This window comes from Vulpes lagopus, chromosome 6 (assembly GCF_018345385.1).
Source record: "Vulpes lagopus strain Blue_001 chromosome 6, ASM1834538v1, whole genome shotgun sequence".
Lineage (NCBI taxonomy): Eukaryota > Metazoa > Chordata > Mammalia > Carnivora > Canidae > Vulpes > Vulpes lagopus.
The window spans coordinates 75042774-75062893 of record NC_054829.1 but is presented as its reverse complement, the minus strand read 5'-3'; the positions used below and the strand labels follow the sequence as shown (position 1 = coordinate 75062893).

Sequence of the window (20120 nt, the reverse complement as noted above, 5' to 3'; positions counted from 1 at the left end):
CTCATCACATCACGTGCTCTCCTTAATGCTGGTCATTCAGTCTCCCCAGCTCCCCACCCACATCCTTTCCAGAGACCCTCCCTTTGTTTCCCAGAGTTAAGTGTGTCTCATGGTTTGTCTCCCTCTCTAATTTTCCCAACTCTGTTGCCCTCCTTTCCCTTATAGTCCCTTTCACTATTTCTTATATTCCACGTATGAGTGAAACGATGTTTGCTTTATTTCTCTCACTGACTTATTTTACTCAGCATAACATCCTCCAGTTCCAACCATGACAAAGCAAAAGGTGGGTATTGGTCCTTTCTTATGGATGAGTGATATTCCATTGTATATACAGACTACGTCTTCTTTATCCATTCATTTGTTGAGGGACATCGTGGCTCCTCCCACAGTGTGGCTACTGTGGAAACTGATATTGTGGACATTGGGGTGCAGGTGTACTGTCTTTTCACAACATCTGTGTCTTTCGGGTAAATACCTAGTGGAAAAATTATTGGGTAACAGGGTAGCCCAATTCTTCAGTTTTTGGAGGAAATCCCATTCTGTTTTCCAGAGTGGCTGTACCAGTTTGCATTCCCACCAAAATTAGAAGAGGGTTCCTGTTTTCAACATCCTTGATTATAATTATTTTTTCTGGCCTTGTTAACTTACCCACTCTGAGTTGTATAAGCAGGATCTCACTGTGGTTTTCATTTGTATCTCCCTGATGATAAGTGATGTGGTGCATTTTTCTCATCTGCTTTTGTGCAAGTGTAGGTCTTCTTTGGAAAAATGCATGTTCATGTCTTCTGCCCATACCCTGACTGGATTGTTTGCAATTGTGGGTGCAGAGTTGGATAAGCAAATGTCTTCTCCGCCTAGGTTCTCTTCCCTTTCACCCTATTATTTCCTTTGCTGTGCAGATTTTCATCTTAAGTACCAATAGTTCACTTTTGCTTTTATTTCCCATGTCTTTAGAGACGTGTCTTGCAAGCAGTCATTGCAGCTGAGGTAAAAAAAAAAGGTTGCTACAAATTCTCATCAATGATTTTTTGATAGATTACTGTCTCAGATTTAGGTCCTCATTATTTGACTCTATCTTTTTGTCTCATATAAGAGAATGGGATAATTCATTTACATATTTATTTGTTTATTTTGCAGGTGGCTGTCCAATTTTCCCAATGTCATTTATTGAAGAGATTGTCTTTTTCCTATTGAAATTTCTTTCTCGATTCTAGTTGAACGTAGAGTTGATGGTCCATTTCTGGGTACTGTATTCTATTCCCTTCACCTAGGTGTTGTTTTGTGCCAGTACCAGGCTGTCTTGACAATGGCAACTTTGTAATAGAGCTTGACTCCAAACATTGTGATGCCCCCCACCTGCGTAGCCATTCCTCTACCTATTCAGGACCTTAAGATGTAAATTGAGGAAGACCCAAAAAGTTGGAAAACATTCCATGCTTAAGGATTAGAAGAATAGCTATTGTCATGAAAACTCTGTTCCTCAGTTTTGAGTGTTGGCCTTTGGCTCCCATAGTGATCCCAGGATCCTGGCATTGATCCTACATCATGCTCCTGGCAGGAATCCTGTTTCTCCCTCTGACTATGTCTCTAACCCCCACTAGGTATCTTTCATGAATAGAAAAGAAACGATACACTTTGTAAAAGAGAGGAATAGATATTGTGAAAATGTCTATGTTACCCAGAACATTCTACACATTCAATGCAATCCTTATCAAAACATCATAGGCTTTCCTCGCAGAGGTGCAACAAATGCTCCTGATACTTATATGGCACAGACAAAGATATTATTGACACATGAACCCTACGCTGAATCTCTGGCATTTTCGGGCTTTTTGTTTGTTGTGGAATGTACCTGTTAAATTCCTTCAACCAGTCAAGAGTGGATTTCTCACATGTTCCTTCCTGGAGCTAGGACAAAGCTGTTGAAAATTATAGAGATTTGTGAAAAAGACACAGTGGACACATAGAAGGATTATCTTGATACAAGACTTTCAGAGTAACTCAGACCCATTGGAGCTTCATTTTAAGGATGGCCTTTTATAACGTTTCCTGAAGACGAGGATGTGATGATCCTGTGGAATATCACCTTAATGAGTTGTGTTTGTTCCGACGGCTGTGAGGTGTGCACCTTGTCACCAGATGAACATTTGGTGCCCCGTGTTCCCATTTGAAACCCACCAGCTACTGTGACTCTCTCTCTAGTCATGAGGGCAGTTTCCCCTTAACATGGTCCTCACTGGAAATCATAAAAGGAGGACTTACATTTCTGATTTGCCCTTTATCTCTTTATTTATATGCAATTGTTCTTTGTAATGGCATCTGCACCAGCCATGTAATGTGAGCTGGTGATGGCAACACCTAACAGCTATGTCATCCGATTCCATAGTCTGCATGTGAATTTACCTTGTGGGGAAGTTGTTTCAGGGAAGTTAAGTCCACTCATGGTCAGCAAGCCAGGGGGACAGCTCAGAATGCCCAGAAGTGGACAGTGGTTTGCTTTGTCCTACTTCAACAATATTTGTGCACATGCTGTAGTCCCCAAACTTGCCCATTAAAGACTCAAACATGAGATGATGGAGAAGGGGGTGGAACACACAGGTTCTCTAGCAGTGTTCACCCACTGGACCTGAGCTGGGGTTTGGAATCATGTCTAAGTTGCACAGTGCATTTGTTATTAGATTGTTATGTTTAAAGATTTTGCTTCTCTGTAGATGCTCCCATCGTACCTTGGTGAGGATTGTGCCGTGGGCTGTGTGGCTCTCTCCCTGGCTGCACTGGAGAGCTGTGCTGGCCTGGGTGTCAGTTGTGAAGTGTGTGTCTGTGTGCCCACCTGAGAGTTCAGATTCCTTCAGCGATCCCCTGTTTCTTTCCCTGACTGGCTTTGTGTGCTCCTTGGGCTCTTCCACGTAGGACCTCCCTCATCTCCCTCCAGTACATCAACTGCTCTACTTAGGTGATAATGTTTAATGTGGGGAAGGATTGGGACCACAAGGATGTTCTGACTTGCTGAATGAGTCTTATCGTCTGGTGTTCATGGGACCCTGGGTCTGGAGGAAGGCTGCTCGGATCCCTGACCCTCCTCCATCAGGAGTCCCATTCCATTGATTCGTGCCCATCTCTGGGTACAAAGTCACTTCTTTTATTCCCTTGTTCCCTCCCACAGCTCCAGCTCTCCCTGGATGTCCTCAGTTTCCTCCTTTTTAATATTTTTTTATTGAATTTCAATGTGCCAACATGTAGTAGAACACACAGTGATCATCCCTTCAAGTGCCCTCCTCAGTGCCCCTCACCCAGTCAACCCATCCCCCGCCTGCCACTGGGAACAACCCCAGTGGCATGGCCAGCTCTGGAGCCCTGGGTTCAGCTCCAGCAGTGACTCCAGAGCTCTCTGTCTGCAGGGCCTGGAGGCTCGGGGCGGGGCCACTGATCTGCTCAGTTCAGGGCAGGAGCGTCCTTGCTGTCCTGGGCCCTCCTGGCCTCTACCTGTCCTGCAGGGAGGCCAGATCCTGAGCTTTGTCCCGGTGCCCTGTGCTCCTGGACTGCGCTGTTGGATTTGCGCTCCCGCACCGCAGCCCCCTCCACAGAACCGCCCCCCCAGCCACTCCGAGCTGCTCTGGTCAGCCTTGGCCTTGCAGCCCTTAGGGAGCTCGGGGCGCTCTCCTGGGGCGCAGGTGCCTGTTAGTGTCCCAGGGAGCCTGAGGGCATCCCTGTCCTCCTGGGTCCTGTTCCAACTCCCTGCAGGCCCCTTTCCGCCCTGGAAGGTTGGTGCAACTCCTGCTTCTCCAGGACAGGGCTCTCCTGTCCTGGGGACACTCGCCCAGGCCTCAGCCTGGCTCCTGGTGGGGCCCCTCCCCCTTGGAGGCCTTTTGTTTCTTTATTTCTTTTTCCCCATCTTCCTGCCTTGATAGAAGCAGGAACTCTTCTCACTGTAGTATTCTAGCTGGTCTCTCTTTAAATCTCAGGCTGAATTCATAGATTTTGAGGATGATTTGAAGATAATCTAGGTAATTTGGTGGGGACAGGTGATTTGGGAACCCTACTCTTCTGCCATCTTGCCCTTCCCTCTGACTTCTCTATTCTTTAAGTCCAGGACACATTAGTCACCTGATCCAATTAGAAATCTATTTTTCAATAATGCTAAAAGGATCTACTATAAATCTACAACACCTACCATTGAAGAAGCTGGATTCTGACTCATTGACAAGCTTTCCAAAAAAAATTTATTTATTATTTTTTTTAAATCTTTATTTATTTTTTTATTATTTATGATAGTCACAGAGAGAGAGAGAGAGAGAGAGGCAGAGACACAGGCAGAGGGAGAAGCAGGCTCCATGCATCGGGAGCCCGATGTGGGATTCGATCCTGGGTCTCCAGGATCGCGCCCTGGGCCAAAGGCAGGCGCCAAACCGCTGCGGGATCCCCCCCAAAAAAATTTATAATGGACTTCCTTGAATAAAATGGCCCAGTTGTCATTCTTCATCCTGGGAAATAAATGTCAGCTCTTCCTTAATATGTATTTTTTTAGATTTCTAAGAACTTATTTTACAACAGGAGACCCAAATCTTTCATTGTCTTTTATTCCACACACGTTTTTCTTAATTAAGAAGTGTTAGCTTATTAAAATGACCACCATTATAAACCATTTTTATGTGGTCTGAATAGCAAGTTTATTGTTCTGTACAAACTATCTAAAAACCTCATTTACAAACGGACCACAGACCTCCTCCTACTTTTATAGACTTGAATACTTAATTAATTTAAATTAGAATTGGCATTTACTTCATTTTTAAATTGAAAACTTTCCTGGAATAATACTAGTTTAATGTTCAACAAAAAAACACCTGCTTGTGTTTACACCAGTTTCAAAAGAAACTTGCCTTCCAAATCATTGTGTTCCAGAACATTAAGTGATTATAAGTATTGGGTATTAGTGATGGTAGACTGTGTTGTTCTTTATGAAATGATACATATAGCTGTTGGGTGCATCAGTGCTTTTTTAAAGGGCTGCATAATACAGGGTTAACTATGCATATTCATGTTAACAATTAACTTGTGGTTTGGCTGTTTACTGGATTTTAAAACATATACATGTGCAGAAATGTATTAAAATGAAAGGAAGCATACCTTTATCAAGATGCTACTGAAATTGAACTTCAAGTATAATATTTCATTTGGATTCTTTTTGTTCTTGTTAATGCCTAAAAATGCCTGTTTGGTTCTTCACCATTTTTAATTGGGAGAAGCTCTCTTCTATGTAGAACAGTTGTTCCAGAATAGCTTGTTTTGTTTTCCTGTTGCATGACAGACTTAAATGTTTTTTCAATCAGTGGAGGTGCTTTTAGAGTCCAGTGTTCTAGAAGATGCAGTGTCTCAAGTCTAATTTTACTTTTCTAATTCTCGTAGCTATTACCAGGAATTTCTGAAAGTTTTGTTTAAGTAGTCTAATATTTTCTATGTAAAGAGCATTAAATTTTGCTATGTATACATTTTTGTAACCTAACAACGAATCAATATTTTCTATAAATGCCAAGCATTTCCTGTAGTTCTATTCAAGTGTTACACTAAGTATTTGTAGATAATAGTAAAAAAATAGAAAAGACAAGGAGGGACGCCTGGGTGGCTCAGCGATTTAGTTCCTGCCTTCAGCCAAGGGCATGACCTGGATTCCCAGTGTCGAGTCCCACGTCAGGCTCCTGCATGGAGCCTGTTCATTCTCTGCCTATGTCTCTAACTCTCTCTCTCTCTCTCTCTCTCTCTCTCTCTCTCTCTCTCTCTCTCTTCCTCTCGTTCTCTCTGTCACTTATGAATAAATAAATAAAGTCTTTGTAAAATAATAGAAAAGAAAAGATGTATATGTTCCTCTAACTAGATGCAGATAACTCATAGAAAAAATTACAGCAGGCATTCCTGATTAAAGCTCTTCAAAGTAGAGGGTAGAGGAAACATGTTTCAATATCTTAAAAGCCATCTATGGAAAATTCTCAGTGAATCTCATACTCAATGGGGATTAAAAAGCTCGTCCCTAAACTCAGGAAGACAGCACGGATGCAGGCCCTCACTGATTCTGCTCACAAAAGAAATAGTATTCCTAGCATCAACAATCAGACAACAAAATAAATGGCATTCAAATGGCAAAGACGAATTCAAACTCTCCCTCTTTGCAGAGTACATGATATTTTTATATAAACCACAAGAGATACCACCTAGCCCCTCCAAGCTGCTCCCGGGTCAATGCATGCATGAGCTGCAGTCCTTTAGGGAGCTCATCCCACTCTCCCAGGTGTGCAATTACTCTGTTAGTGTCCAAGGTAACCTGAGGGCATCCCCGCCCTTCCTGCGGTCCTGCTCTAACTCCCTGCAAGTGCCTTTCCACCCGGGAAGATTGGTGAAGCTTCTGCTTCTCTGGGACAGTGCTTTCCTTTCCTGAGGGCACTTGCCCTGGCCTTAGCCTGGCTCCTCGTGGGGCCCCTCCTCCTTGGATGCCTTTTGTTTCTTTAATTCTTTTTTCCCGTCTTCTTACCTTGATAGAAGCACAAACTCTTCTCACTGTAGCATTCCAGCTGTTCTCTCTTTAAATCTCAGGCCGAATTCATAGATTTTCAGGATGATTTGAAGGTTATCTAGTTAATTTGGTGGAGACAGGTGATTTGGGGACCCTACTCTTCTGCCATCTTGCCCCTCCTCCTCTTCAAATCATCGTAAGAATCGAGGCATAAGAGATTGTGTCATGAATTAGTCACATTTTATGAAAAGCCCACAATGAACACTGCATTCAAAAATGAAAACCTGAAGCCCTTCTGTCAAGTCAGGACCCACAGAGGGGGTCATTCCCACCATGAGTATTCAACATGCTATACTGAAGAAGAATAAACTGTGCCACCCCATATGTCAGCTGGTTCTCTGGATTATTGTGAAAAAAATCACATGAGAATCATCTAATGGACAGAGAGGCTAAAACTCCTATGTCACCTTGCTGGAAGGAACTAAATCTCCCATGGGAAAATTCCCTTCTCTGAACCAGGAGGGTTGAACAATCCTCTTCACTAGAATGGTCTATGGGGCCCAGAAAGCAGTGCAAACCACCCTTGTCATTTCCTCACTAATTTACTGACCCAAACCCAGAATCCTGGTCTTATATCTCCACAAACCCAACTTTCTGTTGTGTAAGAAGCACAAGGGCTGCCTACTTAAGTCATTGTCAGTGTGTTGTGTTCCAGGGAGCTCAGGGACATGCAACATGAAATACATCCCCACTTAAGTCTGTCATATATCTACAGAATAATTAGTCCAGAGAAATAACCAAGAAGAAGAGAGAAGGAAGCCCGTACTGTGGCAATGACTGGAATTCCAATCAAGGAAATTTAAGAAACTAAGAATAATAAATACTTAAATCAATAGATTCAGAAAAAATTATTTGTATATATACGACATGATCTTTTGTAGGGTGAAACTCAAAAAGTTCTAAAACCACGTAGTTAACGAAAAATTTCAGGAAATACATAGGATACAAAATCAACATACAAAGTAAATCTAGCAGCAATGTCCACAATAGCCAAACTGTGGAAGGAGCCTCAGTTTCCATTGAAAGATGAATGGATAAAGAAATGTGGTTTATGTATACAATGGAATATTCCTCAGCCATTAGAAATGACAAATACCCACCATTTACTTCGATGTGGATGGAACTGGAGGGTATTATGCTGAGTGAAGTAAGTCAATCGGAGAAGGACAAACATTATATGTTCTCATTCATTTGGGGAATATAAATAATAGTGAAAGGGAATATAAGGGAAGGGAGAAGAAATGTGTGGGAAATATCAGAAAAGGAGACAGGACATAAAGACTCCTAACTCTGGGAGTTAGAATTACCCCAGAATTACCCGTTAACCCATAGCTACCAACAATTTTCATGTAAAATGAATAAGAAATAAATATTGTTTATAAGCTGAAAAAAAAATCTCTCATCAATTTAGGTAGTTTTAGTGGACAGTATTTTACTTCCTTCAGAATATTTAATTTTACATAATATATTTCTGACCCTGGTGTCAACGTAACAAGTTTTTATAAAGTACCTTTTAAATACTTTATTGTTAGGGATGCTGGGGTGGCTCAGCAGTTGTGGTCTGTGTTCTGCTCTGGGAGGGATTCTGGAGTTTAGAGATCCAGTCCCACTTTGGGCTCCCAGCATGGAGCCTGCTTCTCACACTGCCTGTGTCTTTCATGAAAAATTAAATAAAATCTTTAAATTATAAATTATTGGTTGTTACTGTGTGGAAACCCAGAATTACTTTGGTTTTTTTTATAATAAATTTATTTTTTATTGGTGTTCAATTTACCAACATACAGAAAAACACCCAGTGCTCATCCCGTCAAGTGTCCACCTCAGTGCCCGTCACCCATTCCCCTCCAACACCCACCCTCCTCCCCTTCCACCACCCCTAGTTCGTTTCCCCGAGTTAGGAGTCTTTATGTTCTGTCTCCCTTCCTGATATTTCCCAACATTTCTTCTCCCTTCCTTTATATTCCCTTTCACTATTATTCATATTCCCCAAATGAATGAGAACATACACTGTTTGTCCTTCTCCGATTGACTTATTTCACTCAGCATAATACCCTCCAGTTCCATCCACGTTGAAGCAAATGGTGGGTATTTGTCGTTTCTAATGGCTGAGGAATATTCCATTGTATACATAAACCACATCTTCTTTATCCATTCATCTTTCGATGGACACCGAGGCTCCTTCCACAGTTTGGCTATTGTGGCCATTGCTGATAGAAACATCGGGGTGCAGGTGTCCCGACGTTTCATTGCATCTGAATCTTTGGGGTAAATCCCCAACAGTGCAATTGCTGGGTCGTAGGGCAGGTCTATTTTTAACTCTTTGAGGAACCTCCACACAGTTTTCCAGAGTGGCTGCACCAGTTCACATTCCCACCAACAGTGTAAGAGGGTTCCCTTTTCTCCGCATCCTCTCCAACATTTGTGGTTTCCTGCCTTGTTAATTTTCCCCATTCTCACTGGTGTGAGGTGGTATCTCATTGTGGTTTTGATTTGTATTTCCCTGATGGCAAGTGATGCAGAGCATTTTCTCATGTGCTTGTTGGCCATGTCCATGTCTTCCTCTGTGAGATTTCTCTTCATGTCTTTTGCCCATTTCATGATTGGATTGTTTGTTTCTTTGGTGTTGAGTTTAGATTTTGGAAACTAGCCCTTTATCTGATATGTCATTTGCAAATATCTTCTCCCATTCTGTAGGTTGTCTTTTAGTTTTGTTGACTGTATCCTTTGCTGTGCAAAAGCTTCTTATCTTGATGAAGTCCCAATAGTTCATTTTTGCTTTTTAAGAGTCATAAAGAAACGCAAAGGTAATTTTTTCATTGGTTTGAACACTTCATAATGTCACAAGATATTACACACAGTGGCCTACAGATGTAAAGCAATCCGTGTTAATAACTTGTAAAGAATCAAATATAGGTAGGCTGCTCATTATATATTCAAAGGACAAGCAAACAGGGTCCTCCCTCCACTGATTAAACTATCCCAGCCCGACCCTACAGCTGAGAGAGTAGACCCAGGTCAAGGATCCCCAGGTGACCCCATTCAGGAATCAGGACAGAACACAGACCACTCACCATAAAGTCTGTGCTCAGCTGGGTTTTCTTTGTTGCTATTTTAACAGGTAATTCATGGAGAACTGGAGACTGAGTATGTGAGGGGGTGAGTGAGAGAAACAGCAGATATGGGACAGTGTTCTGATGAGGATGTCTTGTGTCTGCAGGTGTCAAAGAGATGTGCCACTGGTGGAGTCTGGGGGAGACCTGGTGAAGCCTGGGGGTGTCCCTGAGACTCTCCTGTGTGGCCTCTGGATTCACCTTCATTAGCTATGCCATGAGCTGAGTCCTCCAGACTCCAGGGAAGGAGCTGCAGTGGGTCGCATACATTACCAGTGATGGAAGTAGCACAAGCTACACCTGTGCTGTGAAGGGCCAATTCGCAATCTCCAGAGCCAACGCCAAGAACACGCTGTATCTGCAGATGAACAGCCTGTGAGCAGAGGACACGGTCGTGTATTGCTGTGCAAAAAAAGTGAGGGGACCTCAGTGTGAGCCCAGACACAATTCTCCCTGTAGAAGGGGATTAAGACCACAAGGGGGTGCACACTCCTCACCACTTCTGTCTTGAAGGCCCAGGAGCAGGTGCAGAGGGAGGTTCTGGGCAGGTTTCCTGTCAGGGTCTGGGCTTCCTCTCCAAGGAGTTGTTTCCCCCCAGTGAGCCTCTCTGGACCAGAAATTTGTTCTTAACTATTTGGCTCCTGATTTGAAAACAGATTCTTTAGGAAAACTGCTACTTTATATGCACAGAAGACAGAGTTGTTACACTTATTTACTATTTACCCAAATATGAGAAATGTACAAATATCTCCATGTACGTCAAGGACTAGAGGGTTCCAGGGATCCCTTGGTGGCTCAGTGGGTTAGAGTTTGCCTTCAGCCTAGGCGATGATCCTGGAGTCCCAAGTTCGACTACCAAGTCAAGCTCCCAGCATGGTGCCTGCTTCTCCCTCTGCCTGTGTCTCTACATCATCTCTCTCTATGTCTCTCATGAATAAATGAATAAAATTGTTTAAAAAGAGGGACCTACAATCCATGCACAAAAACATAATACCTGGTGTAGTGATAAATGAGAAGTATGATCAGGGAGAAGAGGCAAAAATTATGATGTGATTATAAAAGTGGACTCACAACTACCCAGAAGATGAAGTGGAATCTATCGCCCTCCAAGTTATCAGCTGATTTTGAAGGTCATGTGTGTCCTTGTGCAGGGACCAGAAACTTCAACTGTATCTATGAGGATCCTCACGGTGAGGAGCTTGACTGGAGGAGCCTTCCACTTCCAGGATATAAATCATTGATCCTTCCGGTGCTGATATCAGCCCAATGTGTGTGACCTCTACCTTCCCCATGTTGAAACCTAACGCCCTTGTGATAGGAAGAGTTGGTGTGGCCTTAGGGGAGCACTTAGGTCAGGAGGGTGCAGCCTCAGGAAAGGACCAGGCCCTTATACATCAGGACTGGGAAAGCTCACTGCCCCATGGCCCAATGTGTGTTTTTGAGGAAAGGATATGGTAGGACGTGGATGCTCTCTAGACACCACATCTGCCTACACCTGGATCTCAGGCTTCTCAGACTCCAGAACTGTGGGAATGAGTGTCTGTTTAATCCACGCAGACCAAGTGCGATGTTCCATTAGGGGGCACAGGCTAAGATATTGGTGACATGAGAATCCAAGCCCTGATTATCTTGTGTTTTCTGCTGAATTTGTTGTGATAAGTCCCTGATAGGTTCCATCCATGGGATCAATGGTGGATTTCTCACGTGTTCCCTCCTACACAGAGGATGAACCTGTGGACACTCCTAGGTCTCCGGGAACAAGACCCAGTGGTCACTTGGATGGCGAATCTTTACACAGGCAACAGGGGGCTAGGAGACTGTGGAACTTTAGTGTAAGGATGATGATTTATCAACCTTTCCAGAAGATGGGGATGTGCTGACCCTGTGGGACCTGACTCTGAGCATCATCGTCCACATGCAGTTAGACTGATGGCTGTGAGGGTCAGGACAGCAGTTCCCTTCCTGCTTTCAGGATTCCTTCTTTGTGTGCATATTTTGTGAGATTGAATATGAAATGCCTTGGAGAAGGTCGAATTTGTTGAATTTCATGAGACTTCCTGGATGCTTCCTCAATGTCGAGGTCTCTGTCCTTCTGATTAGGGGGTGTTTCAGGAATTATTTCATTGAATAAACCTGCCACTGCTTCTCGGTCTTCATTTTCTGGGCCTCCTATCAAAGGAATGTTACTGTTTCATAAGTCACTGAGTTCCCTATGTCTATCTTTAGGGACAATTACTTTGTTTCCCTCTATTGTTCTGTCATGATTTTCCACCATGTTATCTTCTATTTTCCCCAACATGCTGTTCTTTAATCCGTCCTCCTTTTTTCATGCATTTGAGACAACATGTCTGTAATAGCATTTTTTATTTTTGGCTGACAAGGGATTATTTCTTTTATCTCTGCAAGAAGTGATTTTGGAGTGTCTTCAGTATTTGCTCAATCCCAGTTGTATCTTTGAAAACATTGTTTTAGATTCCAGCCTGCGTTAACATCCAAGCACTTTTAACCTGCCATATCCTCAAGTGGGGGATTTCTATGATGAACTCATAGAACGAAATGAACTCTAAACAATCTTCCTCTATGCTGCTCATCCTAATTGTGGTAGCTTCAGGGAGTAGTTTCCTTCCCTGCCCCAGCCCCACAGCTATGTCTCCTCCCCAGAACAACACTCCAAACTGCCTACATTCCAAAACGTGTCAATTTTCTACTTGCAGACTAGCATTTTTTGTTCTCTTCTTCCTAAAATTGGTTTCTTCTTAGCTCAGAATTATTTGAAAAGTATGCAGCTGTGTTCAGGGATGACACAAGCCCAGGGTCCCCTGCAGGTCTGACATCGTAACTCCTCCTCCCATTGTGTTTGTTAGCAAAGAAGATCTGAAATGATACAAGGAGGGAATATGTATGACAGTTGCAATCCTCATTTTAGTAACCAAACGAGAATAAAAACTGTTAATTGACCTTCCTTCTTCATCTACCAACTACATACACTCCTTGATTTCAGGAACCCTTCAGCTTGTCACAGCCCATTACCTGAGAGGGCGACCAATACCTTCATCCTGAAGTGTATCTGCTTGGTCTCCTCCTTACAAGCTATTGGTACCTACTTAGCGCTCTAATCCTGTCTTGAAAGGAAATTCCTCTCGTCTCAAAAGCCAGCTGCATCAGGGATGTGAAGACAATTTTAATCTACTGAGTTCCACTCTTAAGTTCTGTCTGAATATCTGCAGAACCATCTGTGGATGAGTATCCGCTTTTCTTTCCCCTTTCAAATAATTCCTTACTCTCTCCATGAGTTCATATGTGCAGGGTGTGAGTCTGAATGCAGTGGAGCAGGACTGGGCTCCATGAGGATTTGGAAGCTCCTTAATGTGACATGCTGTGTCCTCAGGATTGCTCCAGAACACAACACGTCTTTCATTTGGTGATGGAGAGGCACTGTGTGTGCCCCAATCCTGGGCTTACGTGCTCAAATACCACTAATTTCAAGATGGAATGCCCAGTTTCCATGATAACCTAGGGACACAGGCTTCCACCTGTAGATTCTAAGATCCAGAAACATCCTTACAGGTTTCTCTATAGATGAACCATGATCAGCAGAGTTTAGCAGGACTTTTCCCCAAAAATTTGAAAACCATCAATCTGAAATGCCCATAGGGGACTTCTAGAGCACTTCAGATTTTATGCAGCCCAAATAGGAATAGTGAATAGGCAGGTGGGGAGCATCACCAACCCTATATCCTCCACGTCCCTGATGGCGGCACTATTCTCAGGAGTTCTTTAAGAAACATGTAACAGATTAATGTTCTATTCCCTGGAAAGAAGTAAATGATAAATGTAAATATAATGATCCTCACAATACACTACATCTCCAACCATTGACTAAATTACAGAATTGAATAAATTAAACTATAACAATACTAAATGTAAGCAAGGTTGTATAGAAAGTAGAACTCTTTTTAAGTATGATCTCTAATCTCATCTGGATAAAATATATATAATTAGATCCTAGGATAACAGAGCTTGACAAGACCCATGATCTGTCCGCTGCATCCCACAGCCACAGAGTCGATGTTGGTGTAAATCATTCTGATCTGTTGTAATGAGAACAGGGAAGGTCATGTGTGTTGCTCAGTCTAAGAGTAGGAGATGATAACATGAGATGTCCAGCATAGACATTAAGAGAGAAATAAATGAGATAACTTCTGCCTTCCATGTCTATTCTTGTATTCATGGATTCAGTGAGTTGGGGGATGCTCCCTATGGTTGTGGAGGGAAATATACTTTATAAGTCTCAGGGATCCAATGGTCATCTCACCTGGAAACCCTCTCACTTCTAGGGAAATCCAAGGTTTCTCCACAAAACCTGTAGAGCACAGGTATGTCAGTGGATACGCATGCCTCTTTGTAGTTTTGTGGATAGATTCCTCCCTGAACTCTGCTTTATCTCTTTTAAATAATTTATTTATTTATTCATGAAAGACACAGAGAGAGGCTGAGCCACAGGCTGAAGGAGAAGCAGGCTTTCTCTGGGGAGCCTGAGGTAGGACTCGCCCGCAGGACTCCATAATCCTGACCTGAGCTGAAGGCTGAAGCTCAAACATGGAGCCACTCAGGTGCCCCAGAACTCAGTTTTTATAGCGACCCCAAAAATGGGTGTTTTTCAAAATCCTCAGTACTTTCTTGTTTGAAAGATGATGTGATATGTAAAATCATTTAGCCAACATACAGCATAACAGTAAGTTCTCACCACATCAGATGTCCTCCTTAATGCCCATCACCCAGTTACCACATATAATGTGACAAATACAGGGTGGTACACTATGGTATCTGTACGCTGGCAAGTTGAATTTAAATTAAGAAAAGATGGTTAAAATACTCCATCAGCCCTGCACATATCATGCAGACAACAGACTATTTCTCCTTGCGTTATACTGAATTTTACTCTAATCGTTGGCCATTTATGCCAGTCATCTTGAAAGATTCTCATCTCTTTAGATACTTTTTATTTAAAAATGTATAAAGAAAAATACTTTTAACTTCTCTAAGATCATGTTATTTTTATTTAGCCTTTTGTGGTGATAACGTTTCTTTTACTGGACATGAATTAAATCATTTTAGGGTCAATCTTTTTAGCCTTAGACTGTAGGCCAGCCCGCCTTATTCCATCTTTTGGATATTTGGACTATATGTATTTGATGCAAAAAATAAATGCCTGTTTTTAAAGCTAAAAACAAAAAAAACCCAGAGATTTTGGGATAACTACCTTCTGTGTTACCTAGAAACTCTAAATCTCACTCTACCATTTATCACACAATATCATAATCTTATATCCCTCTTTCCCCTGATCCAGCACTTCTATGCTCTCAAGAGCTCTTTTAATGTAGAAAGTCCATTGATTATGATACAATCATTATAAGATTTGCAGGAAGTGACAGTTGCCACCTGAGGACTATGCACACGATCTCATCTTATCTCCAGTGACACAGGAGCTTAATGGGGGACAACAGATGAGCTCCAATAGATCCGAATAGCAGAACTATTATCACCACCCTCTATCACCATTCAGTGGATGTTGCTGCCAGTTGGAGGGTGTGGACTGCTGGCAGTCTTCCTGGTGCACACGATCCATTCAGTGAAGAAATGTCCTGCAAATGGACATTTAAGAGGAGCCCTCTGCTCAAACTGCAAGGTTATGAGGATCGGTCTGAGGAAACCAAATACTGATGGTGATCAGAAGTGAAACATGAAATTGAATTCCTCCACCATGGCAGTATCCCTAACCGTCTACCTTCTTCTCTGTGTTAGAAAAGCCAGTTATGATTCCTCCTCCAAAAGCAACAGTTTTTCGAGGAAGAGGTTATATAGTGTGTATGGTCTGGCACCTCAGAGGGTGTCTCTTTTGTGTGCTGCATGCACTAGGCTCTTCTGTTTTGGCATCTTTTTCCATCAGGTAATACCTACAGAGGCTCTCCCTGTCTGCAGTGGGCAGTGTGTGGTCCTTGTCCAGGATTTTGATAAGTTTTAGCTGGGTGTGGTCTGTTCTGCTTGATAAATGACACCTGCTACCACCTCCACTAGAACTGAGGCCTTTCAGAATTCTCTGGTCAGAATATGTGGGTGGACAGGGGTGCAGCAGCTCCAGGAAACAGTATTGAGGTTACTCAGAAAATTAAAAACGGAGCCTTAGCATGAACCTGCAAACAAAGACCTAAATATTCACCCCAAAAATACAGAAAATCTGGTTTACTAGGAACCTCAAACATGTATGTTTATAGATTCATTATTTTCAAAAGACAATATATGAAAACAGTGCAAGTGTACATTGTCAGATGAATATAGAAGATAATAAAGCATCTATCTCTTCAAACATCATCATGTAGGGACATGGTAAACAGTTTGTTTAGTCTGGGGAAATACGGAAGAGTCCTCAATTTCTGAATACACAATCATAGTGCTTGTAACCAAGTTGCCATGGACAAGCTCCAGGATCAATATAACTGATATTTTTCATGGCAATATATGTGAGTGTACAAGTACGATGATGTCCATGCCATAGATGAGGACACGGCTCTACAACACATCCTTTTTTGGTCACATTTTATGGAATTAATTATTTTATTATTTTTTAAAATTTTTTTTAAATTTTTATTTATTTATGATAGTCACACAGAGAGAGAGAGAGAGGCAGAGACATAGGCAGAGGAGGAAGCAGGCTCCATGCACCGGGAGCCTGATGTGGGATTCGATCCCGGGTCTCCAGGATCGCGCCCTGGGCCAAAGGCAAGCGCCAAACCACTGCGCCACCCAGGGATCCCGGAATTAATTATTTTAATACTCATTCCACTCTTCTATCTTTATTTAGAATTCCCATTCATATGTACAAAGAGAGGAGGTGTAAATGCCCCTGTGGCAGATGAATCCACAACATCTCCATCAGCTCTGTGAGTCTTCGTCAAGGTTTCTACTTGTCTGCATTTTTGTGTGACTGAGAGAACTGGTATCCACACAACACTCAGTTGGTACTTCTGGAAATTCCAGAAACCTACAAATCTCATGTCCAGTTTCTTCCTGGAAGTGGCTCAGGGAGGATCCAGTTCCCATGGTGGGGAGCATAGCCAAGACACTGAGAGTCACTTCAAACTGCTGTGTGGTCTCAGACACTCACACAAGCTCTCTTCTGCAGAGAATAATTATACACCTGTAAATGGTGGAAAGTTTTATGTTCATAACCTATCTTGAGTGAGTATGTGGAAAAATGGAAGATAATTGATGATAAGTAATCAGGCAGCTAATGATGTTGGAGACAGCACAATTTACTGACACATCCTGTCCACAAAACTCTGCCATGATCCAAAAATGTGTTCTGAGCAACTGTATCATAAGGATGCTAACTGCTAAATTGATATGTAGTCAGAGGACATGCAAATAGCACCCCCTCTACTATTAAGCCAGCCTAGTCTGAACCCTTAGCTGGGAGAGAAGCCCCCACCCCAGGAACCTTAGGTGACCCCTTTCAGGGATTGGGACAGAACACAGAATACTCACCATGCAGTCTGTGCTCTGGTGGGTTTTCCTTGTCACTATTTTATTTTTTTATTTTTTTTTATTTTTATTTTTATTTTTTTTATTTTTTTTTAATTAACTTTTATTGGTGTTTAATTTACCAACATACAGAAAAACACCCAGTGCTCATCCCGTCAAGTGTCCACCTCAGTGCCCGTCACCCATTCCCCTCCAACACCCGCCCTCCTCCCCTTCCACCACCCCTAGTTCGTTTCCCCGAGTTAGGAGTCTTTATGTTCTGTCTCCCTTCCTGATATTTCCCAACATTTCTTTTCCCTTCCTTTATATTCCCTTTCACTATTATTCATATTCCCCAAATGAATGAGAACATACACTGTTTGTCCTTCTCCGATTGACTTATTTCACTCAGCATAATACCCTCCAGTTCCATCCACGTTGAAGCAAATGGTGGGTATTTGTCGTTTCTAATTGCTGAGTAATATTCCATTGTATACATAAACCACATCTTCTTTATCCATTCATCTTTCGATGGACACCGAGGCTCCTTCCACAGTTTGGCTATTGTGGCCATTGCTGATAGAAACATCGGGGTGCAGGTGTCCCGACGTTTCATTGCATCTGAATCTTTGGGGTAAATCCCCAACAGTGCAATTGCTGGGTCGTAGGGCAGGTCTATTTTTAACTCTTTGAGGAACCTCCACACAGTTTTCCAGAGTGGCTGCACCAGTTCACATTCCCACCAACAGTGTAAGAGGGTTCCCTTTTCTCCGCATCCTCTCCAACATTTGTTGTTTCCTGCCTTGTTAATTTTCCCCATTCTCACTGGTGTGAGGTGGTATCTCATTGTGGTTTTGATTTGTATTTCCCTGATGGCAAGTGATGCAGAGCATTTTCTCATGTGCATGTTGGCCATGTCCATGTCTTCCTCTGTGAGATTTCTCTTCATGTCTTTTGCCCATTTCATGATTGGATTGTTTGTTTCTTTGGTGTTGAGTTTAATAAGTTCTTTATAGATTTTGGAAACTAGCCCTTTATCTGATATGTCATTTGCAAATATCTTCTCCCATTCTGTAGGTTGTCTTTTAGTTTTGTTGACTGTATCCTTTGCTGTGCAAAAGCTTCTTATCTTGATGAAGTCCCAATAGTTCATTTTTGCTTTTGTTTCTTTTGCCTTCGTGGATGTATCTTGCAAGAAGTTACTGTGGCCAAGTTCAAAAAGGGTGTTGCCTGTGTTCTCCTCTAGGATTTTGATGGAATCTTGTCTCACATTTAGATCTCTCATCCATTTTGAGTTTATCTTTGTGTATGGTGAAAGAGAGTGGTCCAGTTTCATTCTTCTGCATGTGGATGTCCAATTTTCCCAGCACCATTTATTGAAGAGACTGTCTTTCTTCCAATGGATAGTCTTTCCTCCTTTATCGAATATTAGATGGCCGTACATTTCAGGGTCCACTTCTGGGTTCTCTATTCTGTTCCATTGATCTATGTGTCTGTTTTTGTGCCAGTACCACACTGTCTTGATGACCACAGCTTTGTAATACAACCTGAAATCTGGCATTGTGATGCCCCCAGCTAAGGTTTTCTTTTTTAAAATTCCCCTGGCTATTCGGGGTCTTTTCTGATTCCACACAAATCTTAAAATAATTTGTTCTAACTCTCTGAAGAAAGTCCATGGTATTTTGATAGGGATTGCATTAAACGTATAAATTGCCCTGGGTAACATTGACATTTTTACAATATTAATTCTGCCAATCCATGAGCATGGAATATTTTTCCATCTCTTTGTGTCTTCCTCAATTTCTTTCAGAAGTGTTCTATAGTTTTTAGGGTATAGATCTTTTACCTCTTTGGTTAGGTTTATTCCTAGGTATCTTATGCTTTTGGGTGCAATTGTAAATGGGATTGACTCCTTAATTTCTCTTTCTTCAGTCTCATTGTTAGTGTATAGAAATGCCATTGATTTCTGGGCATTGATTTTGTATCCTGCCACGCTACCAAATTGCTGTATGAGTTCTAGCAATCTGGGGGTGGAGGCTTTTGGGTTTTCTATGTAGAGTATCATGTCATCGGCGAAGAGGGAGAGTTTGACTTCTTCTTTGCCAATTTGAATGCCTTTAATGTCTTTTTGTTGTCTGATTGCTGAGGCGAGGACTTCCAGAACTATCTTGAACAGCAGTGGTGAGAGTGGACATCCCTGTCTTGTTCCTGATCTTAGGGGAAAGGCTCCCAGTGCTTCCCCATTGAGAATGATATTTGCTGTGGGCTTTTCGTAGATGGCTTTTAAGATGTCGAGGAAAGTTCCCTCTATCCCAACACTCTGAAGGGTTTTGATCAGGAATGGATGCTGTATTTTGTCAAATGCTTTCTCTGCATCTAATGAGAGGATCATATGGTTCTTGGTTTTTCTCTTGCTGATATGATGAATCACATTGATGGTTTTACGAGTGTTGAACCAGCCTTGTGTCCCAGGGATAAATCCTACTTGGTCATGGTGAATAATTTTCTTAATGTGTTGTTGGATCCTATTGGCTAGTATCTTGTTGAGAATTTTTGCATCCATGTTCATCAGGGATATTGGTCTGTAATTCTCCTTTTTGGTGGGGTCTTTGTCTGGTTTCGGAATTAAGGTGATGCTGGCCTCATAGAACGAATTTGGAAGTACTCCATCTCTTTCTATCTTTCCAAACAGCTTTAGTAGAATAGGTATGATTTCTTCTTTAAACGTTTGATAGAATTCCCCTGGGAAGCCATCTGGCCCTGGACTCTTGTGTCTTGGGAGGTTTTTGATGACTGCTTCAATTTCCTCCCTGGTTATTGGCCTGTTCAGGTTTTCTATTTCTTCCTGCTCCAGTTTTGGTAGTTTGTGGCTTTCCAGGAATGTGTCCATTTCTTCTAGATTTCCTAATTTATTGGCGTACAGCTGT

General features: G+C 42.2%; 1 pseudogene; it reads left to right on the top strand.

Moving 5' to 3' along the window:
* LOC121492633 overlaps positions 1-20120 on the top strand; it is a 35630-nt pseudogene that overhangs the window by 1814 nt on the left and 13696 nt on the right.